Source organism: Cydia fagiglandana, chromosome 4, assembly GCF_963556715.1.
Source record: "Cydia fagiglandana chromosome 4, ilCydFagi1.1, whole genome shotgun sequence".
In the NCBI taxonomy this organism is placed as follows: Eukaryota; Metazoa; Arthropoda; class Insecta; order Lepidoptera; family Tortricidae; genus Cydia; species Cydia fagiglandana.
The window spans coordinates 13,487,244-13,501,385 of record NC_085935.1 but is presented as its reverse complement, the minus strand read 5'-3'; positions in this window follow the sequence as shown (position 1 = coordinate 13,501,385).

Below are 14,142 nucleotides of genomic sequence, written 5' to 3'. Positions count from 1 at the left end.
AAAAGAACCATCATCTCGCGCCGACTGTACCGTTCACGCCTACATTTGCGTGCTCGTGATAGTCGTGATAACTGATGAAAAAGATTAATTGTTGACTCACGTAAAGACTTGCATTAAATAGCAAGTCCGGCGGTTTTTCCAATATCTTTTTAGGGTAATAATGACGATGCCATTTCAGGCAATCGGAACCATAAACAATTAAACAGCGGCTCTAATATTTATAGGTTATATTATATGTCTTTGTATTGAAATGTTTTGTGACATTTATTTATTTATATCTAAATTTTACATGGTTTTACTTTGTGAGGAATGTCAACATTGTCTTTTTTAATTATTTACATACAAGATAAATACAGTGGTATTACTTACTAAAAGAAATTAATAACTAGCTTAAATCTAAAATAGCCGTTGTGCGAGGTAGCCCTAGCCGCTAGCTCTTCGGTCACGTTACGTCAACCAGAAGACTCGCGATATCTGCAAACAGCTTTATGCGCGCTGGGACCCCATGGACCTAGAGTTTCAACTCCAAATGGTACAAAATGATACTTGATTGTTACTCAACCATGACTAGAATTTCGTCTGCGTTTAGAACGTAGCATTTGTATTTTGTAAAACGTAGCGTACACCCGCAACGTTTTCATGGTACTAGTTAATTACAAAATTAATTAAAACAATTGCAGAATTGTACTAGACGCGTAACTTAACCAGCAGTTGTGCCACAAGGTCAAATGGAGCAAGATAACTTAAAGGGCAAGTTGCTCTACCTAAAATAAGTGTAGAACTGTAGATAGACTGAAAAAAAATACATTGGTACTTACGTTTAAATTTCCCTAAGCGCTCCTTTTCCTCGTCAGTTATGTAAGTTAATTTAATAGCAAAGTGCCATGTATGGTATGTCTCTCTCTCAATGGTATCGATACTTTCGAGGGCACCTACCTCGCCTAACCATACCTAAAAGAGCATTCAACCTACGATGGTGCCACCTACGGAAGGTAGATACTTCTAAAAATGTATGTATACTCATTGAGACAATTCTAACAAACCCAAACTCAATTAGCGATGTTTTGTCACACAGTTCCTATGGCCACCTCCTGTGTCCATCATATCAGATCAGCTCGAAGGTACCAACATATTAAATTGTTACATAAGTTGCATAATTATTAATTATGTATGTAAAGTTTAAGCTCCACTGAATAATGGGCAAAGTAACTAAAAGTTTGCAAGATTACGAAAAGTCACATGACTATTTTCATCTCACTGCGTATAGGCAAAGCGGAAGAGGGCAGTTGGGTGCGCAGGATGGAGTAAGCTTCTTACCAACAATTTATTTGTAAAAACTACGTCGCTCGTCGTTGTAACCGGACTTGATGAACGGATTTTGTGTCAATTTCCATCGTTATAAGCGGAGTCGTTATAAATGGTTGCACTTTCATAGTAGCTGATACTAAAACCAAACCTGTGCCTATACTTACGCTATAACCGGTTGGTTTATACATATGCCAAGTCGTACTAACCGGAATCTACTGTATTCGATTTTTTATTGATAATATTTTGGCTTAATCTAGTGTCTAATAAAAACAAAGCTTAATAGTATTATTCTCAAAAACAATAAGTAAAGTAGCGAGCGCACTTTAAGAATGCTCGATTTATGTTCCACATTATCATTGTTTCGAATAAATACCGTCATCAAAAACCATGCAAAATGTAACCAACAAACTTAAAGGTAATGTATCAGCCGAAGCTCGCGTGAATCACGTCCAGAGATGTTACATTCCGCGCACCGCGATCCCTGACCTTGCCGGTCATCCACCCTGCTCACCATTGCTGAGAATTTACTGAATTCTTTATAGGTATGTACTATGTAAGCTAGCCCTTGCTCGGCGCCACGACTGCTTGTGGGCGCCGTTGTATAGCAAAGAATAGTTAAATGTTATATAGTCCCTGGTGTTCACTTAAATATACGGCAAATGATGATGATGGAATTTCCTTTTGCAGAGTTGCCCGTTTTGACTCACACATTGATTTACGAAGGGGAGCCAATCGAATTTTTGATGCAAAATTTTGGCTTAAAGGGGTGCCCCCCGAAATTTGTAAAAAATAAAGTTTTGCTATGTGGTCAAGTGGTATCATTTTCATCAAAAATCAAAAATCAGGTTGGCTCCCCTTCCTAAATCAATCTGTGAGTCAAAACGAGCAACTCTGCAAAAGGAAATTCCATCATCATCATTTGACGTAAAGGGGCTATTCATAAATTACGTCATTTCAAATTACGGGGGGGGGGGGGGGTCTGGACATCGGATGACGGTAGCATGAAGTGGGAGGAAATGGGGTCATTTGAAGCATGATTTTTGAATGATTACAGGTGGGGGGGGTCTAAAATCGTCAAAAATCGATGACGTAATTTATGGACAGCCCCTAAGTATATCACACTTTTTTGTCGTGAGCGGCACGGACTAATATCATCATCATCATCTCAGCCATAAGACGTCCACTGCTGAACATAGGCCTCCCCCTTGGACCTCCATTCGTACCGGTTGGAAGCCACCCGCATCCAGCGTCTTCCGGCGGCTTTAACAAGACGGACTAATATACCAACTACATATTTTGCCTGGTTGGATAAATTTATATTTTTTTATAAATGTAAGTAATGTAAGTAAATAAAAGCGAATGTCTGGCGGGTCACCGGTCTTACCATTAAGCAACCAAAGCTCTCCTGCGGCAATATTTCCATTATATCCTTCATCACGCCTACACCACACGCAGGGTGAGATTTTCCAAAGTGTTCAAACTCAATAGTTGTATTTTTGTTAGCAGACTGGTTTGCTAACCACAAGAATTAACTTTTTGTGATTTCATAGTAGGTACGTTAACCTTACCTATATCGTCGAAAGCTCACACATTACAACCTCCTAACTTACCTTTCATTATGTTACCTCATTGTTGACTTTACCGGAATACCTAAACCAAATATTGCAAATCATTGCTCGACTTCCATATATTACACCCACTCTATTATACGATGAAGATAGTTATTAGCGATATCTTTCTTAAGCAGTCTGAGAGCAGAAACAACATTCAACATTTAAAGTTCGGAACTTGATTTGATATTGATTTCAGTGGACTTTGCTGGGCCCAATATACTTGTGCGGGCGAGAAGTCCGAGTTGTATCAAATCAAGACCAGATTTTTTAAGTCTGAATTCCTCTTCAGGGTCCGCAAGGTCAGCGACTCCCAGTCGTGCCGGACAATGGGCTCGCCCTCGCAAATACATAGGCAGATAAGCGCCTAGTTAATGCCACAGCGACTTAAAAATCTGATCATTCATAGACCTTATGCCTATGAGCAAAGGGTTTGAAAGAAATAGATTACTGATGGGAACTGGTCTGAGTGTCTTATAGTTAGGGCAAAAGCAAAAACCTTTCTTTACTGTTGTTAAAGGTACCTATATGTTAGATACTACCTACTAGTTTGTTTGAAACACAAAGATTTATACAGTACCTACTAAATAGGTCGTGATTAAAATACATGCATTTTCTTTTTGATTTCCTAATAAGTGTATGGAGAGGGAACTAAAACCGATGACAACGGACGACCAGCCAAAAATTAGAGAACTTTCGTATTCCCAAAATTTCCAACTAAAATGTTATCATGTGTTGATCATGTGTCTATGAAATAACGAATGTGGTTAACTAGGTTGGCTATACATATTATATCATTTACAAAACAAATCGCTGCAATTATCTTGTCGATATTGCTCGTTGGCATCTAATTGCTAGTAGAGATACTAAATATTAGTCTAAGATCAATGGTTTATCATAAAAATAGATAACCAAACGACCTTTACAGATTTGTAGCAATAAATCGTTCACTTATCAAGTAAGTATAACAAAGTCGCTTAAGTATCTCAGCTTAGCGGCGAGTTCGGCCTGGCGCGAGGTCCCGTGTTCACTTTCACTGCTGATGGCCGCCAGCTGGCCACGCGTTTACTTCGCTTACCAAGCGCAAGTGAGAATAATTCTGAGACAAACCAACGTAGCTGTGAACTCAAGATACATTACAACTTTGGATGACCAGAGAGCTGCACTTAAACTGGAAGTTCTTAGACGTTTGATTCACCTGCGCTCTGTATGTAAGATTATTTCTTCGCCCCGCCCCTCTCCCATTGATACAGCCTTCGACTGCGCAACACTGCCTTACATTCGTTTAGCTACATGTACGATTTAAGCGGGGAATGCTTTGTTAAATGGCTTCTCGGAAATGTTTTTTGATGCAATAGTTACGTTTCACGTGGTAGACTGGTGTCTGCTTAGAATGGAATGTTGTACTCGTATACACAGCTTATATATTGGCTTTATCCCGCTAAGTTCATATGAGTAGTGTGTGGCCGAAAATATCGAGTTCGGAGAAGGCTTACAGAACTCTACACAACAACAAAATAGGCGAAAAAACAAAGGCACACAGCACACTACGTATTTAATTATTGTACGGTAGTGGTGGCGTCTAGTGTAAGATTTTCCATCGACCTTCCAGCATGGTATAACGAACACTACAAAATCAAAGGGACATGCCCTTAAAAATTGTACCCTGAATAAAAAAAAACGCATTTGACAATTTCACGATGGCTACACCCTATAGGCATCTATAGATACTTAAAAAGGAAAATATAGCAGTTGATATAAAGGAAAGTGATATAGTTTTAAAGAAACGTATAAATAATGGCTAGGTCGTAATGTGGCCAACATAAGTTCGTGCCAGAAACCCGCCGGAGCGTGGACGGGCGGGCGCGGCCTCGGCGCGTCCGCTCGGCGGCTGCTGGCTTGGACACTTAGATATAACATTAGGTATTACGTATGCAATTATCCTTCCTATTTATTAAACTACTTATTAGTATTGTGTGGTATTGTTATGTTGATCCACTTACGAGATCTTGAATGTCTTATTAGATTTACAAACAACAGGTCATAGCGTACATAGATTACATAGGCACTATAGTAACGTTAAGTAATTAAAGCAATAAATTAAAGGAATTGTCTTGTCTTCTGAAATACTCGTATTTCAAAACTTATATATTTACTAATACATAATTATCCATCGGTGGGTACCTACTTCAGACCTTCCTGAATCATCGTAACGTCTTGATAACCCTCTTTCGATCCATCCTTCTACTCGAAATACGTACATTATCTCAGCCTACTTTCACTAATTCGTCATTGTTTTAACTATTACTACTTTGACATGGAACAAGGGCACATCTACATTAAGTTCATAACTGTGGCTGTGTATCACGGAAAGTTTAAACTAGGTGAAAGAAGGCCGATGGATCAAAATTCTAAGCATTGTTGGCCTTTGATTGATCAAAGGAACTTTGGCTGTCTGCCAGGCTGGTGGGTTCATAGTAATAGAACGACTACTGGAGTTCTAGTTGGGTGAAATTGAGATAAATGGATAGGTGGCGCACTATTAGATAAGCCCTATTTAGTAATGGGTGATGGCACGAGCCAGGCAAAGTAAATGCTAGTGCATTTACTTTTTACGGCGAGAGTACGCTACCCCGATTCTGAAGCAAAGAACTGATTGCACCACAGGGGATTATCACGATAAAGTTAATTACAGAGTTGCGTTACGATGAGGTGTTATTACATTCGGTTATTGACAGCTCCGAGCTACGCAAACTCTACAGCGAAAGTTGATCATTATCTAATGTCTTCTATTGTTTTGTTCTGGAGGGTGTGTAAACAGAAACAGATTCTTTGAGTTGCGACTTTATCTCTACTCTCAAATAATCAGCTCTTATTATTTCGTTTCTTTATGTAACGAAAATAGGCGATATTCTTATAGTGCATTCGAGAATAGACCTACTAAATAACTATTATACTAACTACATATACCTAAGGGCTTGTAGAACATGGTATAATGGAATCATATACGCGCAAGTTCTGTAAACCGCGCTGCGTAGGCGCACGGCGCGTTGATGTCTTTTACACAGAGACCATTTCGAATTATGCATGCCGATAGAAACCACAAAACCTCTTTTATTTAACTCAACCATTCCGATCTGCAAAATCATTGATAATAATAAACACAACTCATCGTTTTTACCGCTGACTTTCAGTATTCACACGACACTTTCGATCTCATACGCATGTACGCATGGCAACGACCATGATTATAGCTTGTATGGTTTTCTTTTAGTGCAATTACTGATTGTACTCGTAATCAAGAAAAATACAGTTTATTTTTTATTTTTAACTATACAAAGCGGTCATTTATACTATGTTTAAGAAATTGCCGGAATCGCCACTCTCACTAGCGACGTACTTAATGCTAATATTGGTCCGCTTTCCTCTGGCCACAGTCAAAGCCGAAATTCCATACGAGTATCATGAGTAGGTAATGATAATGACGATGTTTAAAATCATGGCTATTGATTTAATCACCGGTATCGGCCTCTTAATGAGCTCATCATATACATTTTACTAACTCGTTGATCTAGGTAGGTACTACTAGTTATGAATGAATGAATGAATGAAAACATTTATTTTCAGGCAACTATTGGCCCATAGATAAATACCTTAAAACTAGCATACATATTAATACAAAATATATCTTAAAACTAAAAACACAATTATGGCTGCGATGCAGTTCGCAACCCCGCAGTGTCAGGGAGCCGGCCGCGGAACCGCCGGAACTTGACACCCTTCGGCCAAAACTCCTCCTTGGTGAAGGTCGCTAGATGTTCAGTCGGAACGCTCAGCACAAAAGAATTAAAATTCACATTGTGTCGAGATTCCAACTTCACGACCCTCAGGATGAATCCGAACTTGGCTCGTACATACTTCACGATCTCCTCGACCTTCGTAAGGTAGTGTAATCGGGACACATACAGCAGCGTCGTCGGTGTTGCAGGACGCAGCAAATGGTTAGGTCCAGTCGGTGCGGTACCGCACTGATTCGGACGAGCTGACTTCTTTCTCCTCTCCACCTTCTTGAAGCCATCTCTGTCGCATCCGGACTCTTTTAGAGTCTTTCAGAGGCTAGTTATGTTACAAATCACAACAGTACTTGTACTTGGTAGTAGTAGTAGGTATAGTATATACTTAGTGTAATTTTCATCTTGAAATAAAGAAATTTATATCAATTCGTCTAGTCTACACGAAAGAGATAGGTAGACAAAAAATTTTTTGACAAAAACAAGTTACAGGTTAGCGGAGCGCCTTATAGAATGCCGCAGGGGACCAGAGGGCTGGCCAGTATTTTGCTCAACGCGTTAGTATTGCCATACAACGTGGCAATGCGGCCAGCCTTCTGGGCACACTACCCATCGGCAGTGACTTGGGGGACGTTTTTTATTTATAGGCTTTTTATTAAGTTTATTTAGTTTAGAGATAGTTTGTATTATTATTTTTAAGCTAATTTAATGTTTTATATTTACTTAATAGTGTTGTAATAAATATTTCTGTATTATTAAAAAAAAAAGTTACAGGTAGGTGTTGAAGTCCCTGACTTCGGAGCTAGGTAAAAACCTGTGTTACCGATAAGGTACACTTATCATAACGAATATCTAGTTGTGCATGTGATGAATTGAAAAGAGTTTTGGGAATAAGCTTTTCATTGTTTCTCAATATTTTTTGTAAGATTTGATTTTGCTTAATTACTGATGACAGTCACAGGCATTTTTATGATTCACTTTTATTTTCGTAAATGAGATTTTAACACTCCTACAGTTACTGGTTTCTTGCGTGCCCATTAAAAATAAATCAATACATACATTATCAAACGGAGTTTGCATTAAACAAAGCGAATTTATCGTTATAAAATCATAGAAGTCCTATTTTTACGACCACATTGCAATAAAAACCATTTGTCTTAATGAATAGGTACGCAGCACTCGTTGACATCAAGTCTCAGTTTGATTTGTTCTTCCAGCCAGTTTCATTAGCTTAGCTGGTTTTTTAATTATTCACGCAGTAACTTTGCATAACTAAATCTATTAAGGTTTTGTAAGTTGAAAACTTGTATAATGCTTGCTAACAGAGCAATGTTGCACACTCCAATACCTATTTAATATCTAAAGCTAAACTGACGAAACCTGGGATATTAACTGCCCTAAAATAAAACCTGGCGATGTTGTTTTTTTTAAGTCTATATATATATCCATATTTACCTACCGAAATCGAAGTCAATTTCGGAATAAACTTTACTCGGTTTACTCTTGTTCTCTAATTGTTACTGAGATTTGCAAGATCACGTGTAGTCAACGTTAAAGGTATGTAGGTAATATTTTTACCTATTTACAACAGAATCGTGATAGTGTTAATATCTACCCTGTCATGTGTCGACTAGGTGGCGGCTAGGGTAACAAAGAGGTGTGTACTAGGCGATGTTGCTACCGAAAAAGGGCTTTACGTATGGTAATGGTGTTTATACTTAATGCTACGCTTCACCATCATTTAAGCGTCATACATACGATTTCACTAACAGAAAGGGAAACCCCTCATTGTCAATGTAACTAACCAGTAAATACCTATCAATAGTTAACAAGGTCGACACAAGAGAAAGTGCATCTATTTGTTTACTCACCAATGACTGGATTTAACTGATTTGTCAAGGTTGTAGTATTTTTTTTAGCTTCGTTGAGGAATTTGAACTAAATCTTCATTAGACTATGCACACCAGTTTAAAATGACTATCACAAATAGTTGCGCGTAACGCATAATATTACTACATTCATTTAATGTAGTAGTACTGTAGGTATGTTGCTATTTAAACATTCAATGTGGCTATCTTTGTTCTAAATACGCGCTTATAGCGTAAATGAGAGCAAATTTTATATAACCACAGCCTTAACCACGATAGGTAGCCTTTTAAGTGCCAGCCGGTTAGTAATATGCAGTTAGTAGTATTTCAATTTAACCCAAAATACTAACCTGCTTGAATCTCTGCATATGGCATGATACCTATATTGTTTTAAGGCAGAGAGCCTACCTTCCTAATGTTCCTAATGTTCTTGGTAACAGACTAACAGTCAGTAATTATGAAAATCATTTTGATGTGTAATTTTGATGACTAAATCTCTGAGATGAAGTGACTACGTTTCTATTGCGACATGTAGAATGTCAGAGGCGCAGCGTCCAGTTTGGTAATTTTCGCATCATTACGTGTAAAAGGTCACCTGTCGATAAGCACTGCATAATATTCTTAATACTGTGTTTAGTACAAGGATTATGCATTAGCGTTTGACGGTTACTACCGGACTATTGTGCAGTCAAATCTTTAATGTGTATCTAATTACATTCATGGGAATTTGCGTCTTTGCGGCTCGATCACGCTTGGTACTTGACTAGTAATGACCCAAACTATTGTGCTAATGCTTGCGCAAGGCTCGCCAGCTAATATCCAAATTAACGATACCACAATGCGATATAAATGCATAATAAATTACCTACCTACACTAATTTCACGTGGACCGACAACTTGCCGAGCGAGTGCGTAAGGTCGGTGGCTACTTCGTTAATTGCATTTAATTATGGTCGCGGAAATCACAAAATGGTTGTTGCTCAAAGTGAGAACGACCCTCTGCCGGAACCGGAAGCGTGCGAGGCCTTTTGCAGGGCTGCGTTCCTTTCAATATGCACATAATTTGACACAAGCCACAAATCATATGAAATGTGCATACGAGTACATTAAGGTATTCTTCTATATATATAAATGCAAGTGTCCTGACTGACTGATTCATCAACGCAGAGCCGAAACTACTAAAGCCAGAAAGTTGAAATTTGCACACCAGATTGCATTTATAAAGTGTACAAGAGATAAGAAGCGATTTTGAGAAATTCAACTCCTAAGGGGGTTAAAAAGGGGATGAAAGTTTGTATGGGGTTAAAGTTTTCTTTTAAGCTAGGAATTTCAAACTTCGTTAAAAGATATATTATTAAAATATAAGAAAACTAATTTCAGCGTTTTTGAAAATTCATCCCCTAAGGTGGTGAAAAGGGGGTTGAAAGTTTGTATGGACATCAAAAATTTTTTCGAGTGGTGGACTTGAATCTTTGTATTTAGGGATATTATTAGAAGACAGGAAAAGTAATTTCAGCGTTTTGTAAAATTCATCCCCTAACAGGGTTGAAAAGGGGTCGAAAATTTTAATCCATTACAATTGCTTTGAAACTTCTTAGAAAGGCATAATAGCCGATTACAAAAAAAAGTTATTGCAACGTTTTTGGAAATTCAACCCCTAAGGGGATTAAAAAGGGGATGAAACTTCGTCTTCGGGGGCAAATTTTATTTAAAGCTAGGAACTTGAAACTTTGTAAAAAAGTATCAAATTCAAATACAGGAAAACCAATTTCAGCGTTTTAGAAAATTCATCCCCGAAGGTGGTGAAAAAGGGGTTGAAAGTTTGTATGGATATCAAAAATTTTTTCGAGCGCAGGACTTGAATCTTTGTATTTAGGGATATTATTAGAAAACAATAAAAGTAATTTCAGCGTTTTGTAAAATTCAACCCCTAACAGGGTTAAAAAGGGGATGAACATTTGTATGGGGTTAAATATTTCTTTTGAGCTAGGAATTTGGAATTTCTTTAAAAGATATATTATTAAAATACAAGAAAACTAATTTGAGCGTTTTTGAAAATTCATCCCCTAAGGTGGTGAAAAAGGGGTTGAAAATTTGTATGGATACCAAACATTTTTTCGAGTTTGGGACTTGAATCTTTGTATTTAGGGATATTATTAGAAGACAGGAAAAGTAATTTCAGCGTTTTGTAAAATTCATCCCCTAACAGGGTTGAAAAGGGGTCGAAAATTTTAATCCATTACAATTGCTTTGAAACTCCTTAGAAAGGCATAATAGCCGATTACAAAAAAAGTAATTGCAACGTTTTTGGAATTTCAACCCCTAAGGGGGTTAAAAAGGGGATGAAAGTGCGTCTTGGGGTGTAAATTTAATTTTAAGCTAGGAACTTGAACTTTTTGCAAAAAAAAAGGTATTAAATTAAAAAACATGAAAACTAATTCAAGTATTTTTGAAAATCATCCCCCAAGGTGGTGAGAAAGGGGTTGAAAGTTTGTATGGAGATCAGATATTTTGTGAGTGCGGAACTTGAATCTTTGTATAAGGGCATAGGTACCTATTATGAGAATACAAGAAAAGTAATTTCAGCAACCAACATCAAAATCCACTTGACTTAAAACTTCATACAACTTGCTAAAAAAGAAAAGTACTTAATTTCAACATTGCTTGGATATAAAAGTTATAGGTACTATTAAGATGTAAAATGTTGAAGATAAGATTCCACGCGGACGAAGTCGCGGGCAACAGCTAGTAAGATATGTTTATATGCCTACATAGGTAATGTTGCAATTTTAAAAACCTTAAAGTATTAATTTTGTTCTTAGAACGTATTTTTTTTGTACAAGATGTGTTCAACAAGCTTTCGTTGAAACATGGTCTAAGTCAATACGTTTGAATTTAACGCACTTGACTAGTAGTAGGTATGTTTTGCGTTGAACAATTGGCCATCTGATCTATGTAAATGTATCCACTGATCCGCATCCGGTAACCCGCCCAAAGATGCTAAAGGCTATGTATACGACCTCTAGAATAATAACTATTGCATATATAGCCCCAAAATTAAAGTAAGTAATAAATTTTCGCTCCAGAAAAATTGAGTTAAAAAAATGTTTAGTTTACCTAATCTTACCATTGTGTTACTTACAAGTCGAGGTTTTTAATAGCATATAGAAATTTTAATTACGTCTGTCCTTGTTTCCCATTCATAGTTCTAACGCCTACATTCACTTTTGTTTACGTATGACTGCAAATATGTACGCGATCCCACTAATTATCCAATTATACACTCTAATCATAGAAATTCGAAGGGTCCAATGTTAGAAATCATCCATGGTTAACAGATACTAGTAAAGAGAAAACGTTTCGCAACTTTCTCGAGTGAAACTGAACCAGAACAAACGTACAAACAAGAGTAGAGTTTATTTCTCTTGAAAAGCTTGACTGGTCCCGAAACGAGTAAGTTACACGTTCAATATTATGCAACTGTAAGAACATTTTGTTATAAGATAACTTTGCATACTTTCGCAGCTGATCGGGCGATAGACGTGAAACTGAAAAGGTCAGAAGATAAGTTTGAGGATGAGAATATCTAAAGTGTGTAACTTACCTTATCGTATGCGAGGAGTGTGAAATAATCCAAAATATCCTGAAATGTCACTTCACAATATTCAAATAAGGCGTAGGGTGCACTCGCGAGCGTTCACAACGCATGGTCGCGGCGTGCGCTCGGAGTGAAGGCGCCGCGCTCACTAAGGCGCCCGCGGAGCTTGAGCCGGACCTCCAACACTCTTTTGACTTGTGACTCAGACCCTAAACGCTTCTATGTCCCAATCTGAATATTCCCAGACCTGAATTAGATCTCGATCTTTTCTTTCTCATAAGGTCAGGGGTTCCATGTGTCGTGAGGAGTTAATATGAGAATTTTTGGTGTTCTTTTGTGAATTTTATTCTTAATTTCAAATTACTTCATATGTTAAAGCGATGAGGTCACAGAGTCGGCTCTGATGCATAGGCCCTAATACAAAGGCGATAAATTAAACAATACACTTGACCTCCCGATTACTGGTTTCACGGTCAAGTTAAATTTCTAACTGTAAGCAACATTCTATTCTCTTTTCAGTGCCAACATCACGAATACAACTTGCGTTCTCTACGTTTTTAAATGTAGGCTTTATCATATTTATTAAATTTAAGAAATATTTATTTTAAAGTCCATATGCTATCACAGGTCCCAACTGCTATGCACACTAGGGTGGAGCGTCATTGTATGGAAAAAAAAATTTTGATTATCGATGTGGAACCGGTACCAAAAGTTGCAGTTTGTCATGTAGATTATAGTGATTATATCAAGTTTCAAAATCAACACTACTTTTAGCCCTCTACTCAGCCGCTAAAGAAATTAATAAAGGTAAATTTTGATCAATTATTAAAATATACTATTTCACTAACATGTGTACATTTTAATGAAATTATATAATACGTGTAATAAGTTATTACCAAAATTTTAATGCATTTTTAAATATTTATGCAATATTATAATTTCAAAATTTCATATTAAACAGCAATTTCATGCACAACCAGGAAAATATTACAGTGTAAAAAAATTGAGTTATTTTTTTTTTACATTCTTGTGTCAAAGTAACGATGTCATTGATTACGAAAAGTATCATTTTACTGCAAAAAAAGGGTTACTTATATGTTTAAGCAAGCGTCAAATTTCGCCCTTCGGCGTCGCTTACGCCCTTTTTGGGTCATGTTCACACGTATGTTAGGCATATATACAGGGTGATTCAGGAGACGTGAGCAGGACTAACACTGCGCATATGTAAATTATAAGCAACTGTTTCGTATCAGTATTAGTGTGATTAACGTTAATTTTCTACTCCTGTTTAAAAAAATAATTATGAATTTATTTACGACGTGCATGGTCACCCTAAAATTTGAATACTAAACTACCGATATTCTGTGTCAAATTGAATGTCATAACTGTCATCACAGTCTGGTTACTTTTGAAAACTCGTATCTCACTCATGTTTGACAGTTTATTTCTTCGTAATCAAATGTTGTCTTTACGGTTAAAGAGGTTTTATGGTTATTAATTGGGTCTTGTAGGGTAACCATGATTGTAGAAAATTAAATTTGCCCTCACCAAAAAGTAAAAAAATAGGAAAAAGTGTGGTTGTTTCACCTAAATACGACGGTGATCGGTCAATTATCAGTTACTGAGTGTGCAGGATTAGTCCTGCTCACGTCTCATGAATCACCCTTATACTTATATTAGTATTCTCTTTATTATTTTATCATGTTCAAAATAGTTTTCACGATTCTGTTATGGGTTGTGAACTCCAATTTGTGCACAATATCCGGGTTAAAGGGCATTTTCCATAAAACCCCTATTTACGCGGTTTTGCCGTGTCATAAAAATATACGTTATAAACAAAAATAAGTATAGGATTCGAGTAATAGTGTAAGAAAAAGATGTTATTTAATGAATAAAACTTATTTAAAAAAAAGCATAAATTAAATTTATTAAAAATATACATATATTGCTATATACATATAATCGAA